This window comes from Triturus cristatus, chromosome 2_2 (genome assembly GCF_964204655.1).
Source record: "Triturus cristatus chromosome 2_2, aTriCri1.1, whole genome shotgun sequence".
Taxonomy (NCBI): domain Eukaryota; kingdom Metazoa; phylum Chordata; class Amphibia; order Caudata; family Salamandridae; genus Triturus; species Triturus cristatus.
This window is the reverse complement of record NC_140582.1, coordinates 298,822,532-298,840,037: the sequence shown is the minus strand read 5'-3', so window position 1 is coordinate 298,840,037 and position 17,506 is coordinate 298,822,532.

The window sequence follows — 17,506 nt, the reverse complement described above, 5'->3', positions numbered from 1 at the left end:
GAAATAGTAAGCAAAGTCTCAGTAAAAGGCAGATGAAGAAACCATCAAAGAGAGCGAAAACTGCTATGGCCGGCTTTAACACTCCCCGTCTCGCCACCCGCCGCATGGCACTGGAATGCCTGACTTCCTGCATCAGCACGACGGAAGTCAGGCAGCAGAGCCCTGGAAACACCCCACAACCAGAGGGCCGCCAGGTCAAACATCGAACACCAGAGACGCTGCGCCTCCGAAGTGCCATGCAACCCAGAAGGCACAGCGCAGACCCCCAACGGCAACAGGAAACATGCTGCCGAAAGAAGAGAAACATGCCACCAATCGTCCAGCCGCAGCATGAGAGGCCAGCATGACTCTCCCCAAGTCCGGCAGGGAGGGAGTCATGGAACCAGCGCAGTCCTCGCCACCACGCTGCAGGAAAATGGTAAGAATGCAGGAGCCATACAGGCTCCTGCTCATTCAATTTCCTGTCGAAGACAGAAAAAGAAAACAGGAGGAACGCTGTGTTAGGGTACTTTTATGTACTCCCAGTGGGAGGGGAGGGGTAGTGCCAGCATTCCTTCATTCCTATTTTCTATTGTGAGATAGGAGTATCTCACTTGTTGTCACTGAAGTGGATAAGGACAGGAGGGACCTGGGGGTAATTAGGGGTTTAGGGTGGGGGGATGTATTAATACTCAGGTATTATTTTTTATAATGGGGTATGAATACATATTGATTTTACTGTTATTTCTAAGTTCTTTATTAATGTTTTAAAATAGAACTTATGAGGGTGTGACCTTAATTCACTGGCACGGTATGCAAGGGAATTTGGGGTTTGGGGTAGGGAAGTGTAGTCATGTTCAGGTATTCATTTTAATACATAATGATAGCAATTATATTTTGTTAAACATTTATAAATATATACATATAAATTATAATAATGATGGTGTGACACTTTTTTACTGACTCAGGATGGAAGGGGATTAGGGGTTTTGGGTGGGGAAGAGTGTTTTTATACGCAGGTATTAATTTTAATACTTGGGTAGAAATACATATTGATTTATATTGTAATTGTATGTGATTTATTGATATTTATAAATACTAGGTATGAGGTTGTGATCCTAATTCACTGGCACTTGGGTATTAATACATATTGATATTAATATTATTTTAAAGAAATATAATATTAAATAAAAATAACACTGATCAGTGTGTGACAAGCTTTCACTGGCATGAGATGCAAGTGAAATAGGTGAGATGGGTTGGGAGTGTGATAATATCAAATAGAAAACCAGTTTGGGGGCGGGGTGGGTCATTTTTAAAATAGATTCATTATTAGAGTATAATTGATATATAATAATAAAATAAAATATTTGAAAAAGATAGACATGGCAAATTGTTCACTCAAAATATTTTAATTAAAAAACATGATTTTATTAAAGACTTCTTTATTTATAATTTGTAAGTAAAATAAATAAATGGATAAAGTGTTTTGCAAAAATACATTTAAAAAATATATAACAGTGTAGTATATTTATTTAAAAAATAAATATAAACATGTTAATGTATATATTATTGATTTAAATATTACATTCTTAAAAATAGTACATTGACATTTTTAAAACATGGTTTTGTGATAGTTCTCACGTTTTCCAGTTGAAGTGAATGACTAAAATTGTCCTTTTTTTCTCGTTTTTTCCTTTTGCAGATGACATACATGCATTAGTTCCTACAGTTGGTGGAATGTCGCGGTTAAAATTAGAAGGAAGGAAGAGCTCCAGTCAGGTAAGACACATTTTATTTATTTAATAGAGTTTATGGGGGCATAGTTTATTGTAAGAAGAGAGGAGGGATGTAGTTAGATAGATGTTAATGTTCAGAAATATGTCTTGTGTTTTTTAACCACAATTTTATTCCTATTCATATACACGTAACGGTTCTAGGCCCTCGTCAAGTTGATTGCTTTTTTTACAGTGTAAAGCAAGCAATTATTTTTTTACAGAGTTTGCTACATCATGGTTTTTCCAAAATAGAAGATCCTATCCATGGATGTTAGAACACGTGCTGTTTTGAAAAACACAGATGATATGGATAGCTGAACGGATATATTGTACATGTTGGAAATTTTGCTAATGGATTATAACCTAATGCAGGAAAATTTCAGGGTGTTTTCATTTGGATTTTTGAACTCTGTAACACTTTGGGCCAGAAAATCGATGGAGAGAGGTAGGCCTGGGCAGTAAATTCCGTTCCGCTCGCGGAATTTGCGGAATTTGGGTAATTTCGCGTTCCGCGGAGAACGCGAAATTGCCCAAAAATCTGCGTTCCGCGACTTCGCGAAATTTTTTGCTTGTTCGCGTTCTCAATATGCGTGTTCGCGAGATATTTCCCCCCGAGCATGCAAACAGCGATCGCGAACAGGAAAAAAGTATCGCGAACAAGCAATTCCGAGTGTTCGCGGAATTTCTGCGTGTTCGCGGAGATTTTTTACCGTTTCGCGGAGATTTGCGTAACGCAATTGCGCAAATTTCGCCCACCCCTAGAGAGAGGATCACAACAATGGATTTATTGTTGTGTATTTTGCCAAAACTTTTACATTTTCTGGATTTTTTGGGGATGAGTTTTTTTTAGTTTACACAGTAAATTTTGCAGCACTGTGTTTGCTGTAAAATTTGGCTACACCAATCTCTGTCTATTTTGTTAGTTTTGCATGGTCTTTGCATTGGAAAGTGGATTATGGCTTTTCTGCTTTGTGTATTTGGGGAGCTGGAGACTTTCGGTGAACTTTGGAATTTTACAAAAGAAGAAGAGTTGAAGAAAGAAGACAGTTTAAGGTAGGAAGACCCAATTTTTATGGCTTTGTGAAAAGATTTTGAAAAATGCCAAATTATTTCCAAAAAACGTTTTTGCAAAACAGGCAAGTAAGATAGAATAGGTGTTTGTAATAGTTAAAAATGTAGTATGTGTGCAATATTATCTAGGTAGTCTGAAGCCACCATCAATGAAAACTATTGAATTTGTCCCAACAATAGTCTCTCAGACATTTCTTTTGTTCTTCTGGTAAACCGTGGGTTCAGACTACCAGTCAAGGATTGAGCTATTCACATTTCTTGGAAACTTTGCTCCTTCTTCAAAATTTCCAAAAAATGATAAAAGTTGGGGTGAGGTTTTCTGATTGATTTATTGAAGGAGTTGTGCCATCCCTTCATGGCATTATTGGCCTTTGCTCCTCCTACCAAGCAGGTCGTGTAACAGTTCCACCACTTCAAATGAAACCTTGGATTCTTTCTACAACCGGACGTGCTTAGAAGGACAATCCATGTGTCCTCAAAGTAATTTAGCAGGGCACCCAATTTGTCTTCATTTGTAGTAAAATAGTCAGATCCAGTAAGTGATGTGTAGTATTCATCCACACGGTCAGGAGAAACAAAGCATAAGCCAGTTAATTTTTTTTTACTCAAATTGTATTTTACTGCCTGATATGTAATCCTCAACTAAGGATGTTTGTGAAATTATACACCTGTGAAAAGTGATAAAAAACATATTTGAATTTGGGTTTCAGGATACAATTAGGTTATGGTGTTGCAGCGTGGAACATCAAATTCCCCCTTTGTCACAGACCAAATACCGCAATAGCAAATTCACTCAAAACATTCATTGGTGGGGGCCATAACACCAACACTCATACTTCATTGATCTGCTTCCCTAGAGGAATAAGTTTCCAAACGCTGACATGAAAGGAATATCTTTACCTAAACCCTAAATACATTGAATACTTTATTAACTCCGACCTTGTGATATTCCCCTCATTGGGTGATGAATCAATTTATTTGTTTTGTAGTTTAGTGATCCAATTCATTTATCTATACTCTTTTCTTCTCCTAGTTTTCTCTTTCAAATAATCGACACAACACATTTATCAATTAATCAAATTTCGTTTATCTAATAAAATTGCAAATTGTCAGAAATCATCATCCAAACTACAGAACATCATATTTACCTAATCTGGCTAATAGTCGTCCTCGAAGTCAGTCAAGTCGTAGAAAAACCTTTAAATTCATCAAAGTCAGGCCGCAATTCAGTCTCTCAAAGATTCAGGATAACAGCTGTCCAGCAGTGTCACCGTCCTCTCCGTCAGCATAACGTCAGGAAATTGAGTTCGTCAAAGAAGAGAGAGTTTTTTAGTTCACTTCCCTACCTACTTTTATAATGAAATGAATGTCAAAATGTATCAAGACTGGGGTTTTAGAAAGTCCTCATTGGTGGACATGGGGTCAAGCGGTAAAGTTCTCACATAGTCCACAGGATTACGTCATCGCACTTGCTGATTCCGGTTATAAAGACAGTCCATTGTATTATCCTTGGCGAAGCTCCCAGAGTGTCCTTGGTAAGAACATCATCTCCTGGGGTCAGGACTAGGCCATTGTTGCTGGCAGTGACGCATGCGCACTTCACCAAGAACCTTGTGTGTCAGCAGCAGTCACGTTATACGTCTCGTTCAGCCATCTTGAATTAGGCCAAAATGGTCAACTTAACCCCTTGTGTGCCCATGACGAGCTGGACTCGTCATGGAGCACAGTCGCCCTGTGCCCATGACGAGTCCAGCTCATCATGAGGCATTCCCTGGGGAATCCCTCTGGTGCAGGCACCAGAGGGATTCCCTTTTAGTGAAAATAGCCTCGGGAGCTGGGGAAGATCTTCCCCAGCTCCCGAGGCCCCCCCCCCTGCTTTCAGTGTAATGACGAACGGCACGCACGTCGCGCCGACGTCATTACACTGAAAGTGAAACTGAAATGAGCCAAGAGGCTCATTTCTGTTTCTCTTTCTACATGCTCAGGGGGCTATCTCAGCCCCCTGAGCACGTAGAAAGACGGGAGAGGTATCGTTGGAAAGGGGAGAACCCCTCCCCAGTGGATACCTGCTTGGGGATCACCACAGGAGGGCGATCCTCAAGCAGGGATCCACCCACTAGACACCAGGGAGGGGAGAGCGGCCCCTTGGGCAAGGGCCTTTGCTCCCCCCAAATAATTTTGGCCACATTTAGTCTTTTAGCCCCCCCTGGGGGGCAGATGGGGGCAGTAGCCCTCAATCTGCCCCCCCCGGGGGTGCAAAAAGCCCACAAGACACCAGGGAATTTAAAAAAAAAAAAAATAGGGGTGGGGCTGCCCAAACCGGGCAGGCCCATGCCCCCACCCCACCCACCACCATTAAGGCCTTTCTGCCCCCCTGGTGGGCAGATGGGGTATTGGCCCCCAATCTGCCCCCCCGGGGGGGCAAAAAGACCACTAGACACCAGGGAATTAAAAAAAAAAAAAAAATAGGGGTGGGGGCTGCCCAAAACGGGCAGGCCCATGCCCCCACCCCACCCCCCAATTATCACAGTCTTTCTGCCCCCCCTGGGGGCAGATGGGGCATTGGCCCCTAATCTGCCCCTTCGGGGGTGCAGAAAGCCCACTATACACCAGGGATTTGTTTTCAGTTTGTTTTGGGGTGGGGGCTGCCCACTTGCAAAACCAGGTCGTTTTGAGGTAGGCCATTTTCATGTCGCCTCAATACGTTTTGGGCCCTTGCCTGTCGCGGGTACTTGGGCATCCCACACAAGAGAGGCACCGTTTTTATCGGGAGACCCGGGGGAAAGCTGGGTGGTAGGAAATTTGTGTCAGCCCGGTGATGCCACAACTTTCCCACACAAAAATGTGTGAAAAAGGTGATTTTTTCAGCTAAATTTGAGGTTTGCAGGGCATTCTGGGTAAGGAAACGTTGGGGGATCCATGCAAGCCATACATCCCTGGAATCCCCCGGGTGTCTAATTTTCAGAAATGTGTGGGTTTGGTAGGTTCCCCTAGGTGGCCACCGAGCACCGGGCCAAAAACCCAGGTGACCCCCCTTGCAAAACCAGGTCGTTTTGAGGTAGGCAATTTTCATGTCGCCTCAATACGTTTTGGGCCCTTGCCTGTCGCGGGTACTTGGGCCTCCCACACGAGTGAGGCACCGTTTTTATCGAGAGACCCCGGGGAATGCTGGGTGGTAGGAAATTTGTGTCAGCCCGGTGATGCCACAACTTTCCCACACAAAAATGTGTGAAAAAGGTGATTTTTTCAGCTAAATTTGAGGTTTGCAGGGCATTCTGGGTAAGGAAACGTTGGGGGATCCACGCAAGCCATACCTCCCTGGAATCCCCCGGGTATCTAGTTTTCAGAAATGTGTGGGATTGGTAGGTTCCCATAGGTGGCCGCCGAGCACCGGGCCAAAAACCCAGGTGACCCCTCTTGCAAAACCAGGTCGTTTTGAGGTAGGCAATTTTCATGTCGCCTCAATACGTTTTGGGCCCTTGCATGTCGCGGGTACTTGGGCCTCCCACACGAGTGAGGCACCGTTTTTATTGGGAGACCCGGAGGAACGCTGGGTGGTAGGAAATTTGTGTCAGCCCGGTGATGCCACAACTTTCCCACACAAAAATGTATGAAAAAGGTGAATTTTTCAGCTAAATTTGAGGTTTGCAGGGCATTCTGGGTAATGAAACGTTGGGGGATCCATGCAAGCCATACCTCCCTGGAATCCCCCGGGTGTCTAGTTTTCAGAAATGTGTGGGTTTGGTAGGTTCCCCTAGGTGGCCGCCGAGCACCGGGCCAAAAACCCAGGTGACCCCCCTTGCACAACCAGGTCGTTTTGAGGTAGGCAATTTTCATGTCGCCTCAATACGTTTTGGGCCCTTGCCTGTCGCGGGTACTTGGGCCTCCCACACGAGTGAGGCACCGTTTTTTATCGGGAGACCCGGGGAAACGCTGGGTGGTAGAAAATTTGTGTCATCCCGGTGATGCCACAACTTTACCACACACAAATGTGTGAAAAAGGTGATTTTTTCAGCTAAATTTGAGGTTTGCAGGGCATTCTGGGTAAGGAAACGTTGGGGGATCCACGCAAGCCATACCTCCCTGGAATCCCCCGGGTGTCTAGTTTTCAGAAATGTGTGGGTTTGGTAGGTTTTCCTAGGTGCCGGCAGAGCTAGGGTTAAAAAAGTACAGCTAGGCACTTTGCCAAAAAAGGTTCATTTTTCACTGCAAAATTGAGGTGTGTCCACGATGCGTTTTGCGCCGTTTCCTGTCGCGGGCACTAGGCCGACCCACACAAGTGAGGTACCATTTTTATCTGAAGACTTTGGGGAACACGGGGTGCGTGGAAATTTGTGGATCCAAGCAGATTCCAAAACTTTCCACCACAGAAATGTGGGGAAAATGTGGTCTTTTTGGGCAATTTTTTAGGTTTGCAAGGGATTCTGGGTAGCAGAACCTGGTGGGAGGCAGTCAAGTCACCCCATCCTGGATTCCCTTGGGTGTCTAGTTTTCAAAAATGAATAGGTTTTCTAGGTTTCCCTAGGTGCCGGCAGAGCTATGGTTAAAAAACTACAGCTAGGCACTTTGCCAAAAAAGGGTCATTTTTGACAGCGAAATTGAGGTGTGTCCACATTGCGTTTTGCGCCGTTTCCTGTCGCGGGCACTAGGCCGACCCACACAAGTGAGGTACCATTTTTCTCTGAAGACTTTGGGGAACGCGGGGTGAGTGGAAATTTGTGGATCCACGCAGATTCCAGAACTTTCCACCAGAGAAATGTGGAGAAATGTGTTTTTTTTGGCAATTTTTTAGGTTTACAAGGGATTCTGGGTAACAGAACCGGGTGGGAGGCAGTCAAGTCATCCCATCCTGGATTCCCCTGGGTGTCTAGTTTTGAAAAATGTATAGGTTTGCTAAGTTTCCCTAGGTGCCGGCAGAGCTATGGTTCAAAAACTACAGCTAGGCACTTTGCCAAAAAAGGGTCATTTTTCACAGCGAAATTGAGGTGTGTCCACGTTGTGTTTTGCGCCGTTTCCTGTCGCGGGCACTAGGCCGACCCACACAAGTGAGGTACCATTTTTCTCGGAAGACTTTGGGGAACGCGGGGTGGGTGGAAATTTGTGGATCCACACAGATTCCAGAACTTTCCACCAGAGAAATGTGGAGAAAATGTGTTTTTTTTGGCAATTTTTTCGGTTTACAAGGGATTCTGGGTAACAGAACCTGGTGGGAGGCAGTCAAGTCACCCCATCCTGGATTCCCCTGGGTGTCTAGTTTTCAAAAATGTATAGGTTTGCTAGGTTTCTCTAGGTGACGGCAGAGCTATGGTTCAAAAACTACAGCTAGGCACTTTGCTAAAAAAGGGTAATTTTGCATTGTGAAAATGTGGTGTGTTCACGTTGGGTTTTGAGCCATTTCCTGTCGTGGGCACTATGCCTACCCCTACAAGTGAGGTACCATTTTTATCAGGAGACTTAGGGTAATTCAGGTTTGTAAAGGAACTGTTATTACCTATTGACTTTCGAAGCATTTCTGCCTTCCAAATGAAAGACATTGTGTGAAAAAAAAGTCATTCTAAAAAATGACTGATAATTCTCATGCTAGTATGAGTATCCCAATTTCGGAAATGTGCAAATATCTACTGTTTCTAAACTCTATATTTTGTTCCCAGAAATACATAGGTGTCTTTCATACCGATTTTTCCATGTACACATTTTTACAGAATAATTACTATATACCCGGTACATAATAAAAAACCATTGCAAGTTGCTGCTCAGTTTTTGGCTCTGGGTTCGTCGGGTTCTTAGTGAACCTACAAGTCCTATATATCCCCACAACCAGTAATGTCCAGCGGATGTAACGGTATATTGCTTTCAAAGAGCTGTCAAAAATTAGAAGAAGTTACAGGTGAAAACGTTGACACAAAAGGCGCTTATTTTCAACAAATTTTCAATTTATCCTATATTTAACTGTTAGTTTCTATAAAGAAACCTTGATGGATCTACACAAATGACCCCTTGCTAAATTCAGAATTTTATCTACTTCTCTAAAATGTATAGCTTTCCAGGATCCATTATTGCTTTTGTACCCATTTATACCATTAACTGGAAGGAGGTTGAAAGCACAAAAAATAGCAAATATAGGCTATGTCCCAGAAAAATGCCAAAACTGTGTAAAAGATTTTGGGTTTCTGACAAAAGTCTGGTATCCCCTAAAAGCTGGGAAAATGGTGATTTCAGCCCCACAAACCCTTTTTTGATAACATTTGCAGGGAAGAACCCAGATGCTTTCATTTGCAGCCCGTTTTTCCCATTTTCCCCCCAAAAAACTAAATTTTGCTGTATTTTGGCTCATTTCTGTGACCCCTCCAGGGGAATCCACAAGCCCTGAGTACCTTCAGAATTCCCATGATGTTGGAAGAAAAGGACGCAAATTTGGCGTGGATACCTTATGTGGTCAAAAAGTTACAGGGGCCTCAGCACGCACTACCCCAAATAGCCAGAAAAGGGCGTGGCACAGTAGGGAGAAAAGGCCTGGCAGCGAAGGGGTTAAGCAAAACAAACACAAAAACATAATTAAAACATGGAAATGGCTAATAAAATGTTAAACCCTCACTAATTCCCTTCTGTGTAAGTAATTATCTAGCAGAATAGCAACATTCAAAGCGTTTATACTCACTCAATGATGCGCAACTTATAATTACATCACAAAAGCAACATATATCATGCAATATTCTAATTTTCTACTATTAGTATGCGTACATGTGTTAGTATACAATTAGTTCAGCCATGCAAAGTGCAAATCCCACGTGTAATTCTTTTGTTAATATAATTGGTAAGTCTCCACTTCAAACAAATTATTAAGATTACTATTAGTTGATTATTCAGATTAATGTAAACATGCAGAATGGGGGGGTATACAAAGTTTTGTACTACCCGCTCCAGCAATCCCCCCTTTGGTGATTATATCACCACACCAACAAAAAATGTTGTATCCCTTTTTATGGAATTTCATAGTGATTTCTTGTTTTATTCATATTTCAGTTTCCCCTGTTTCTTCTCTTTTTGCTGTTTTATACAAACTCTCCTTGATTTCTTCCAATTCTATTTCTTCAAATTCTCTTTCTGGTTTCTTATCTCTTCTCCTTAAATTTTCTCTTGTTAACCTTTTCTGATTTGTATCCTTTCTACGACAAATACATCTTAGTCTAATTATTAATAATAAGAAAATCACACATGTTAATGGAAATAATATCTTTCCTAAAAATATACTACCTAATTTAACTACTATATCTTTAATAGCTGATAAATTCTTTCCAATCTTTTCCCAAACACCTTCAACCTCCATGGTGCAATTTCGTCATGCAATTTTGTAATATTCTTAATATAAATTTTCAAATCTCTACTTTCATCAGGAATGTAAGTACAACAATGTTGAACTTTCAGTATTCCACAGACTCCACCCTCTTTTGCCAATAAAATATCGAGAGCAAGTCGATTTTGCATTACCATAGCATGCATGGCAACCATTTCAGTATTTACCAATAAGAATCCTCCAGCGGTGCTTGTTGACAAGCGATCCACTACTGTTGAAAGTCTTCTAATTTTGTTTGCATTCAGAGATATTCCCACTGCCGGTATCAGTGCTCCAAAATGTCACCCACAATTTCAGTCCAAAATTCTCTCTTACTACGTGCTAAATATCTACCTAAACTATGTACACCATCTTCTCCTCTATCCATATGAAAAATCTTTGGAAAAACCAGGCCAACATAACATGTGCCATACCAATGGTCTGGCAAACGATAATATGCCCTGTTCCCACAAATGAAATATAGTCCTGGAAAAACTGGATCCTTTCCACCTTTAAATCCCCATCCTCCCATGATTCGGTATGTATCATGGCACTCACTATTCCCTACAAAATAATTATCATATGCTGTTTGATTCCTTCTAATACACAATTTCCCTTTCTGAGGCCAATCTAAGGCCATAGTTGGACTTGTTTCCCCTTTCAAGTGTTTCTCCATTTCTACATCCCAAACTGTTTTCTCCACTTTCCCTTCTGAAGCCTTTCTTTGCATTTTCAATCTCCTTTCTTCAACCATTTCTAAAAATGTCTTCTCCTCTTTCTTTAAACTGCAAGTCAAGTTAATTCTAAATATATATTCTAATGTTAGCTCTTTAGTCTCTAAGAAAAATTCACCTAATACCTTTGCAGGTTTTACCTTGTTTAGTTTGTTAATTGCCAATACTTGTGAACATATAGTATCTACATCTGAAAAATAATACTCTAATTTACCTGTTTGATAAAATAAACTAGCTATTACACTACATGTTATTCCATAAGTTACTGGAAGGTGATGATAAGTCACTCCTTCAGATACAGAGGCAGGTAACTGCATACATACCTAGCAATCCCTTACGTCCATTGTTTTTACATATTCATACAACAATTTTGAAAACACATTATTAGAAAAATATGTTATAGACCTATCTTTATGCAAATAATTTTTATCTATTCTGGTCGGAACTACCTTTTGAATTTTCCCTATATTAGTTATGTTATCACTATGTCCTTCTAAGGTATCTATAGTAACTTTAAATGAGATTAGTAGAGCAAATATACTCCAAAGAAGCATTAATAATCCTGTACAACAACAACACATTTTACACCATTTTCTAAAGAATGTACATCTACCTTTGCTACTATCAATGTTGCCATCTTTTCTAAAATGGACCGTGTCTTTTGACTTAGCCTCTTCTACTTCACAACTAGTTTTCTAACCCAAGGCTCTAAGCACCTACGTGGTTCCACCAGTTTTTGTCTTTTTCAGTATTTTATTGTCTTTCCATCAGTAGTTTTCTTGTCTCATTCAGTTTGGCATTTCATCATCTTTCACTTTTCCTTCGTTTTCGGTATACAGAATGTCCTGAGCATCTGCTTCTTCTCCAATATTGGACAAGATAACTCTCAGGATTTCCGATTCTTCGTCTTCCTCAACCACTTCCGGTACAACCACCTCTGGATTTCCTTGGCTATCCGCCTCTTCCTTTACTTCAGGCAGGGCCACATATGTCCATTCCAGTGATTTATACTTCTGGTTAGGTTTCCTTGTTCTTTTACTTTCTTTAACCACAATTGTTTCCTCTTCTTTCGATTTCTCCTGACTCGTTACTTCATTCACCTGTTCAGCCCTTGGCGAATTTACTCGTGTCAATCGATAACTCAATCTTTTTATTTTATTCAGCCAAACGTCGTCCTTTCAGTCCTCCAAGCTCTCTTTCTCAGAACTCGGCCTTCTGGTACTTTAGCTCGCTTTCTTTTGACTCTGTATCAACTTGCCTTTTACTCTTAACAGTTTCCTTTTCCACCACTTCCTTTGTTTTCCCTACTTCTGTCCCTCCTCGAATCTCCGGCACGCAATCTTCCTGCTGACTACTTGTCCCTGCTTCTAACTGGATGTTGGAGTTCCCTACACCTCCTCGGGGGTCTTCCGCAATAATCTTTCCCTCTCTCTCTGTATCTGACACCTGTTCATCTAAGTGTGTTATTTCAGGTGGAATTTCTCTCAATCTTTCATCTGGCACTTCTTTCTCATGAATCTCTTTTATTGTCTCTCCACTGTCCTTCTCTTTGTTCTTCCCTTGTTCTTTCCTGGAAGAGTGTGCTCTTTGTTCTGTCTCTGAGTCTGAGCTGGTATCAGAAATCTGTAACCTTCTCCTCAGGGAATTACTTCTGGGGACAAAAGTAAGACTCTGCCCTGTTACCCCCTTTCAGGGTTTTCTTTGTCTTTTGGCTCTCCGTCATCCGACTCAGTACTAGATTCTGATTAGTTAAAATACTCCTTTTCTTTGCTGTCAACTGGATTTGGAATTCTCAAAGTATGGCTTGCATGGATCCAGTTCTTTAATCCAGCAGACTTCACAGCTGTTGTTGTGGTCAGGATGACTTGTCTTGGTTTTCCCCACCTGGGAACCAAACAGTTTCTTCTTCTGTGGACTTTTATCCTTACCCAGTCTCCTGGGCTTAGATCATGGGCTGGCTTCTTTTCAAGGGTGGTGGCATCTGCTCCAACCTGATGAAACACAGAATGAACTGCCTCAGCCAGGCTTTTACAGTATTCCAACACCATGTCATCAGTTATAGTCATCAGCTTGTTGACTGGTATAAAAACGTGGGGCATGGCTCGTCCCATGATGATTTCATGTGGACTCAACCCTGTAGTTCTGTCTGGAATTGATCTAATAGTCATGAGTACTAGAGGCAAGAAATCAGGCCATGTCATGCCTGTGGCTAAACACATTTTCCCTATTCTGTTTTTGATAGTACCATTCATTTGTTCTACTACACCAGAAGCCTCTGGTCGGTAGGCACAATGTAGTTATTGTCGTACATTCAATGCTTCACAAATCAGTTTTATGATCTCATTATGAAAATGTCCTCCTCGGTCTGATTCGATTGTCACTGGGAACCCAAATCTAGGGATAAATTCCCTCAAAAGTAATTTTGCCACTGTCATTCCATCATTTCTTCTTGTTGGGAATGCCTCTACCCACCTGGAAAATAGACATACCATAACCAAAACATACCTCAACCTGTTACAGGGAGGCCTATTAATGAAATCCACTTGCATTCTGGTAAAAGGCCCTCCTTCTCGACCTATTGTTCCTAGACTCACTACTGTCTTTCTTCCTGGATTGTATTGCTGACAAATTAGACATCTCTGACAAAGACTTGCTGCTACAAGTCTGAATTTTGCATTATACAAAGTCTGCTTAAAGGACCTAATCATAGCGTCTCTCCCTATGTGTTCCTGTCCATGATACATCCGTGCCATGGCAGACATCATGCTATCAGGCATGACTGGTCTTCCATCTCGATAGACCCATACATGATCTTTCTCTCTTGGTGCACATCCTGCTTTTACCCACTGTTTTATTTCTTCCTCTCCTGCTTCTTCCTGCAATTGTCTTACTTCTTCCCATGTTCCCACAGTGTTAGTAAACATTGGGAAATAAGAAATCACCTCCTTTTCCTTAGCCCGATTGATTGAATTCTGATTTTGTGCACAGTATTGCGCCATATCATTTGAGAATTTGTTACCAGTGGCAATATAATCACCACTGCGACTATGGGCAGCACATTTTACAACAGCCAATTGCCTAGGCAGCTGTATCCCCTCAAGCAACTTTCCAACCACTTCAGCATTCTTAATGGGAGTTCCACTCGAGGTTAGGAAACCTCTCTGCAGCCATATCTGGCCGAAGTCATGGACTACCCCATAGCCATACTGGCTATCAGTTATCACAGTCACTCTCACACTTTTCCCAATCTTGCATGCTCTCAACAAGGCAACGAGTTCAGCTACTTGGGCTGATATTACTCCTTTCAAATAGGATGCTTCCATTACTGCTGCAACTGTACCTACCGCATATGCTACACTCACCACTCCATCATCTGTCCTCAAACAAGATCCATCAACAAACATAACATAATCACTTTCTGGTAAGAGTTCATCTTTTATGTCAGGTCGTGGTTTTATACAAAAATCTAGTACATCCAAACAGTCATGATCTGCTTCATCTCTTACTTCCACATTCTCTGCATCTGGCAACACATTTGTTGCACCCAATATGACCTTTTCATACTTAGTCAGCCAACTGTGTGTCATATGCTGAGTACGACTCCCTGTTAAAAGGATCGCCACATCATAAGGTACAAACACTTTCACAGGATAACCCATCACAATTACCTCACTCTGTTCCAAACTTCGACATGTAGCAGCTACTGCTTTGAAACACCCAGAAAGGGCTACAGCTACTGGGTCCAACATGGATGAAAAATATGCAATTGGTTTCCTCAGTTTTCCATGCTTCTGTACTAGAACAGAGAGTGCACATCCATTTCTCTCACAACAATACATCTCAAACTCCTTTTCATAATCAGGCATTCCTATGCAGGTGCTTCACACAATCCTTCTCTCAATCTTTTGAATGCTGTCAATTCCTCTTTGTTCAAATCAATTGGATCTCTCACATCACTTCTTGTCAGTCGTACCAAAGGTTTTACGATCAATGAAAAATTGCTAATCCACTGCCGACAATATCCAACCATTCCCAGAAACATTTTCACTTCTCTTTGGGTCATTGGTGGACTCATTCTCTTTATGATCCTGATTCTGTCTATGGTTATTCTTCTCTGTCCTTTTTCAATGTTATGTCCTAAATATTGTACTTCCTTCTTACAAAACTGTAATTTCGATGGTGACACTTTTAGTCCTCCATCTGTCAAGTGATTCAGCAAGGCTACCGTGTGTACCTCACAAGCTTCACGGGTTTTCGATGCCACAAGCAGGTCATCGATGTATTGAACTAGTACAGAATTTTCTAGCATTTCTAGACTTTCCAAAGACTTCTTCAATAGCTGATTAAATATTGAGGGGCTTTCTGTATACCCCTGTGGAATTTGGCACCACGCCAAAATACGCTCACCGAAACGAAATGCAAAAATGTGCTGACTGTCATTATGAAAGGGATGGAAAAGAAAGCATGGCATAGATCAATCACTGTATACCATTCTGCGTCATGAGGGATCTGATATAAAATCACAGATGGATTCGGTACAATGGGACAACAAGGTACAACAATTTTGTTTATCTTTCTCAGATCTTGCACTATCCTGAACTTTCCGCTAGGCTTTTTCAGTCCCATTATTGGTGAATTACATGGGCTACTCCTTATTTCTCTCAAAATTCCTTGTTTTATCATTTTCTCAATCACAGGAGTAACTCCTTCGATTATTTCAGGTGTCAATTTATATTGTGGAACATTTGGGTAACTTACTCCTTCTTTTACAGTTATTTTTACTGGGTCTACATTTCTCATCAATCCTACGTCTTCTCCTGTGAAATCCCACACTTCTGCTTTTACAGATTGTTTTAATTCTTTTGGTAATTCATCAGGGTTAAATACAGCATAGGTTCCAGTAACCGCTTTCTCCCTGTTTGCCATTGTCATTTTATACAGCACATCATCATCTGGTGTTTCAAAGGCTATTCCATCTGGAGTACAAAATATAGTGCAGTTCATCTTGCACAATAAATCTCTACCTAACAAGTTCACAGGACTGGTGTCGCACACGACAAACCGGTGCATTTCAGAAAATTTCCCTATACTAACTTTCACTGGTTCTGTAAGGTACGTTTTAATCTGTCTGTTGGATACACCAACTACTTGGATCGTTTCATCTGAGAGAGGAAGATTTTTGACATCAGCTGATCTAATGTTGATCGAGTAGCACCAGTATCAACTAGGTAAGTAATATTTTCATTATTAACTTTTTCATCTACAAATGGGCCTGTCTGGTCTACTTCTAGAGTTGCGCCAAGCACGCACTCTTCTTCCTCCCTTCGGCATCGTCAATAACCCTCTTCTGAATCGCTTTCATCGTGTTGCAGACAATACTGCGAAGCAGCGCTAGCGTGTGGCGGCTTATTTACCTGTTCTTCGTTGTAGAATCCATTCTCTTTACTATACTTCTGGCAATTTTTGTTCTGTGGAAAAGGTGGTTTTGGCACCTGATTATGTTGTCTTACAACCTGCTGTTGTCGTTGCTGTTGACCACTCACCTCATTCTGCACCTGTGGATTCAATGATGCATTTTCATCGTTAGTACTTGGAGGAAATTTACACCCGGATTTCCAATGCCCTATCCTACCGCAATTATGACACGGAAATTTCTTTTTAGCTTCCTCGATATTTCCTTTACCTTTCCCAGGATTACATTTTTGTCTTGACTCTGCTTGTTCTGCTAATTGAGCTTCCAGTCTCTCTGCAACCTTTACTTGTGCCCACATAGCCTTTTCTTTCAATTTGCGCTGTTATGCTTCAATTTCATCACTGAAATATTTAGGATGTCTCAGTACTTCGTCTATTTTCTTATTTTGCCAGTCTACGGTATGCTGCTTTATCATCTCACTAATTTCTGGATGAAGACCATATACAAATCTATATACAAAATGACTCAAATCTTTTTCACTTAGATTTTCATCTCCACTAAATTGTTTAAAGGCCAAAATTAACCTCTCATAATAGGCATGTACTGACTCTTTGCTTTCCTGATGTGTTCTGTCAATTTTTACCCAGTCTGTCTCTTTAGGAGGTACTTTGTTTTTCAAAAAGGCCATAACCTGTTCATATTTCTTCATGACCTCTGGGTCTGGAGCCCCTGTTTTTGGATCTCTTGGGTATTCCTGTGTCGGCCAATCTATCATGATTTTGCACTCTGTCCATAGATCTGCTGGTACTATTATGTCAAACAAGCTATTTAGATCAATCCACAATACTTTGGACAATTTTCCAAATCTGCCCACCTGTCTATACCACTCGACGGGTTTTGCACGTACAAATGGGGGATGGGAGCACACTGCCTCACCTCCCAGCACAGTTCGCCCCTTAGCATTGTGGTAAATGCAGTTCACAGTGATTTCTTACCTGAATTTTAGCTGTAGTGGTTCACCAAAGTTGGTACAGATTAGTGCTGTGAATCTCCAGACACATGTGTTTCTGGATATTATCCGTCTTCAGTAGAGATAAAAAACAAAAATTCCTTCTGGGGTTGCTGGAAAGGCTGCCATAGTCTCTCAGGTCTCAGTACCTCTCTCTGGCGCACAGGTGCATCGCCAAGAGCTCGTCAG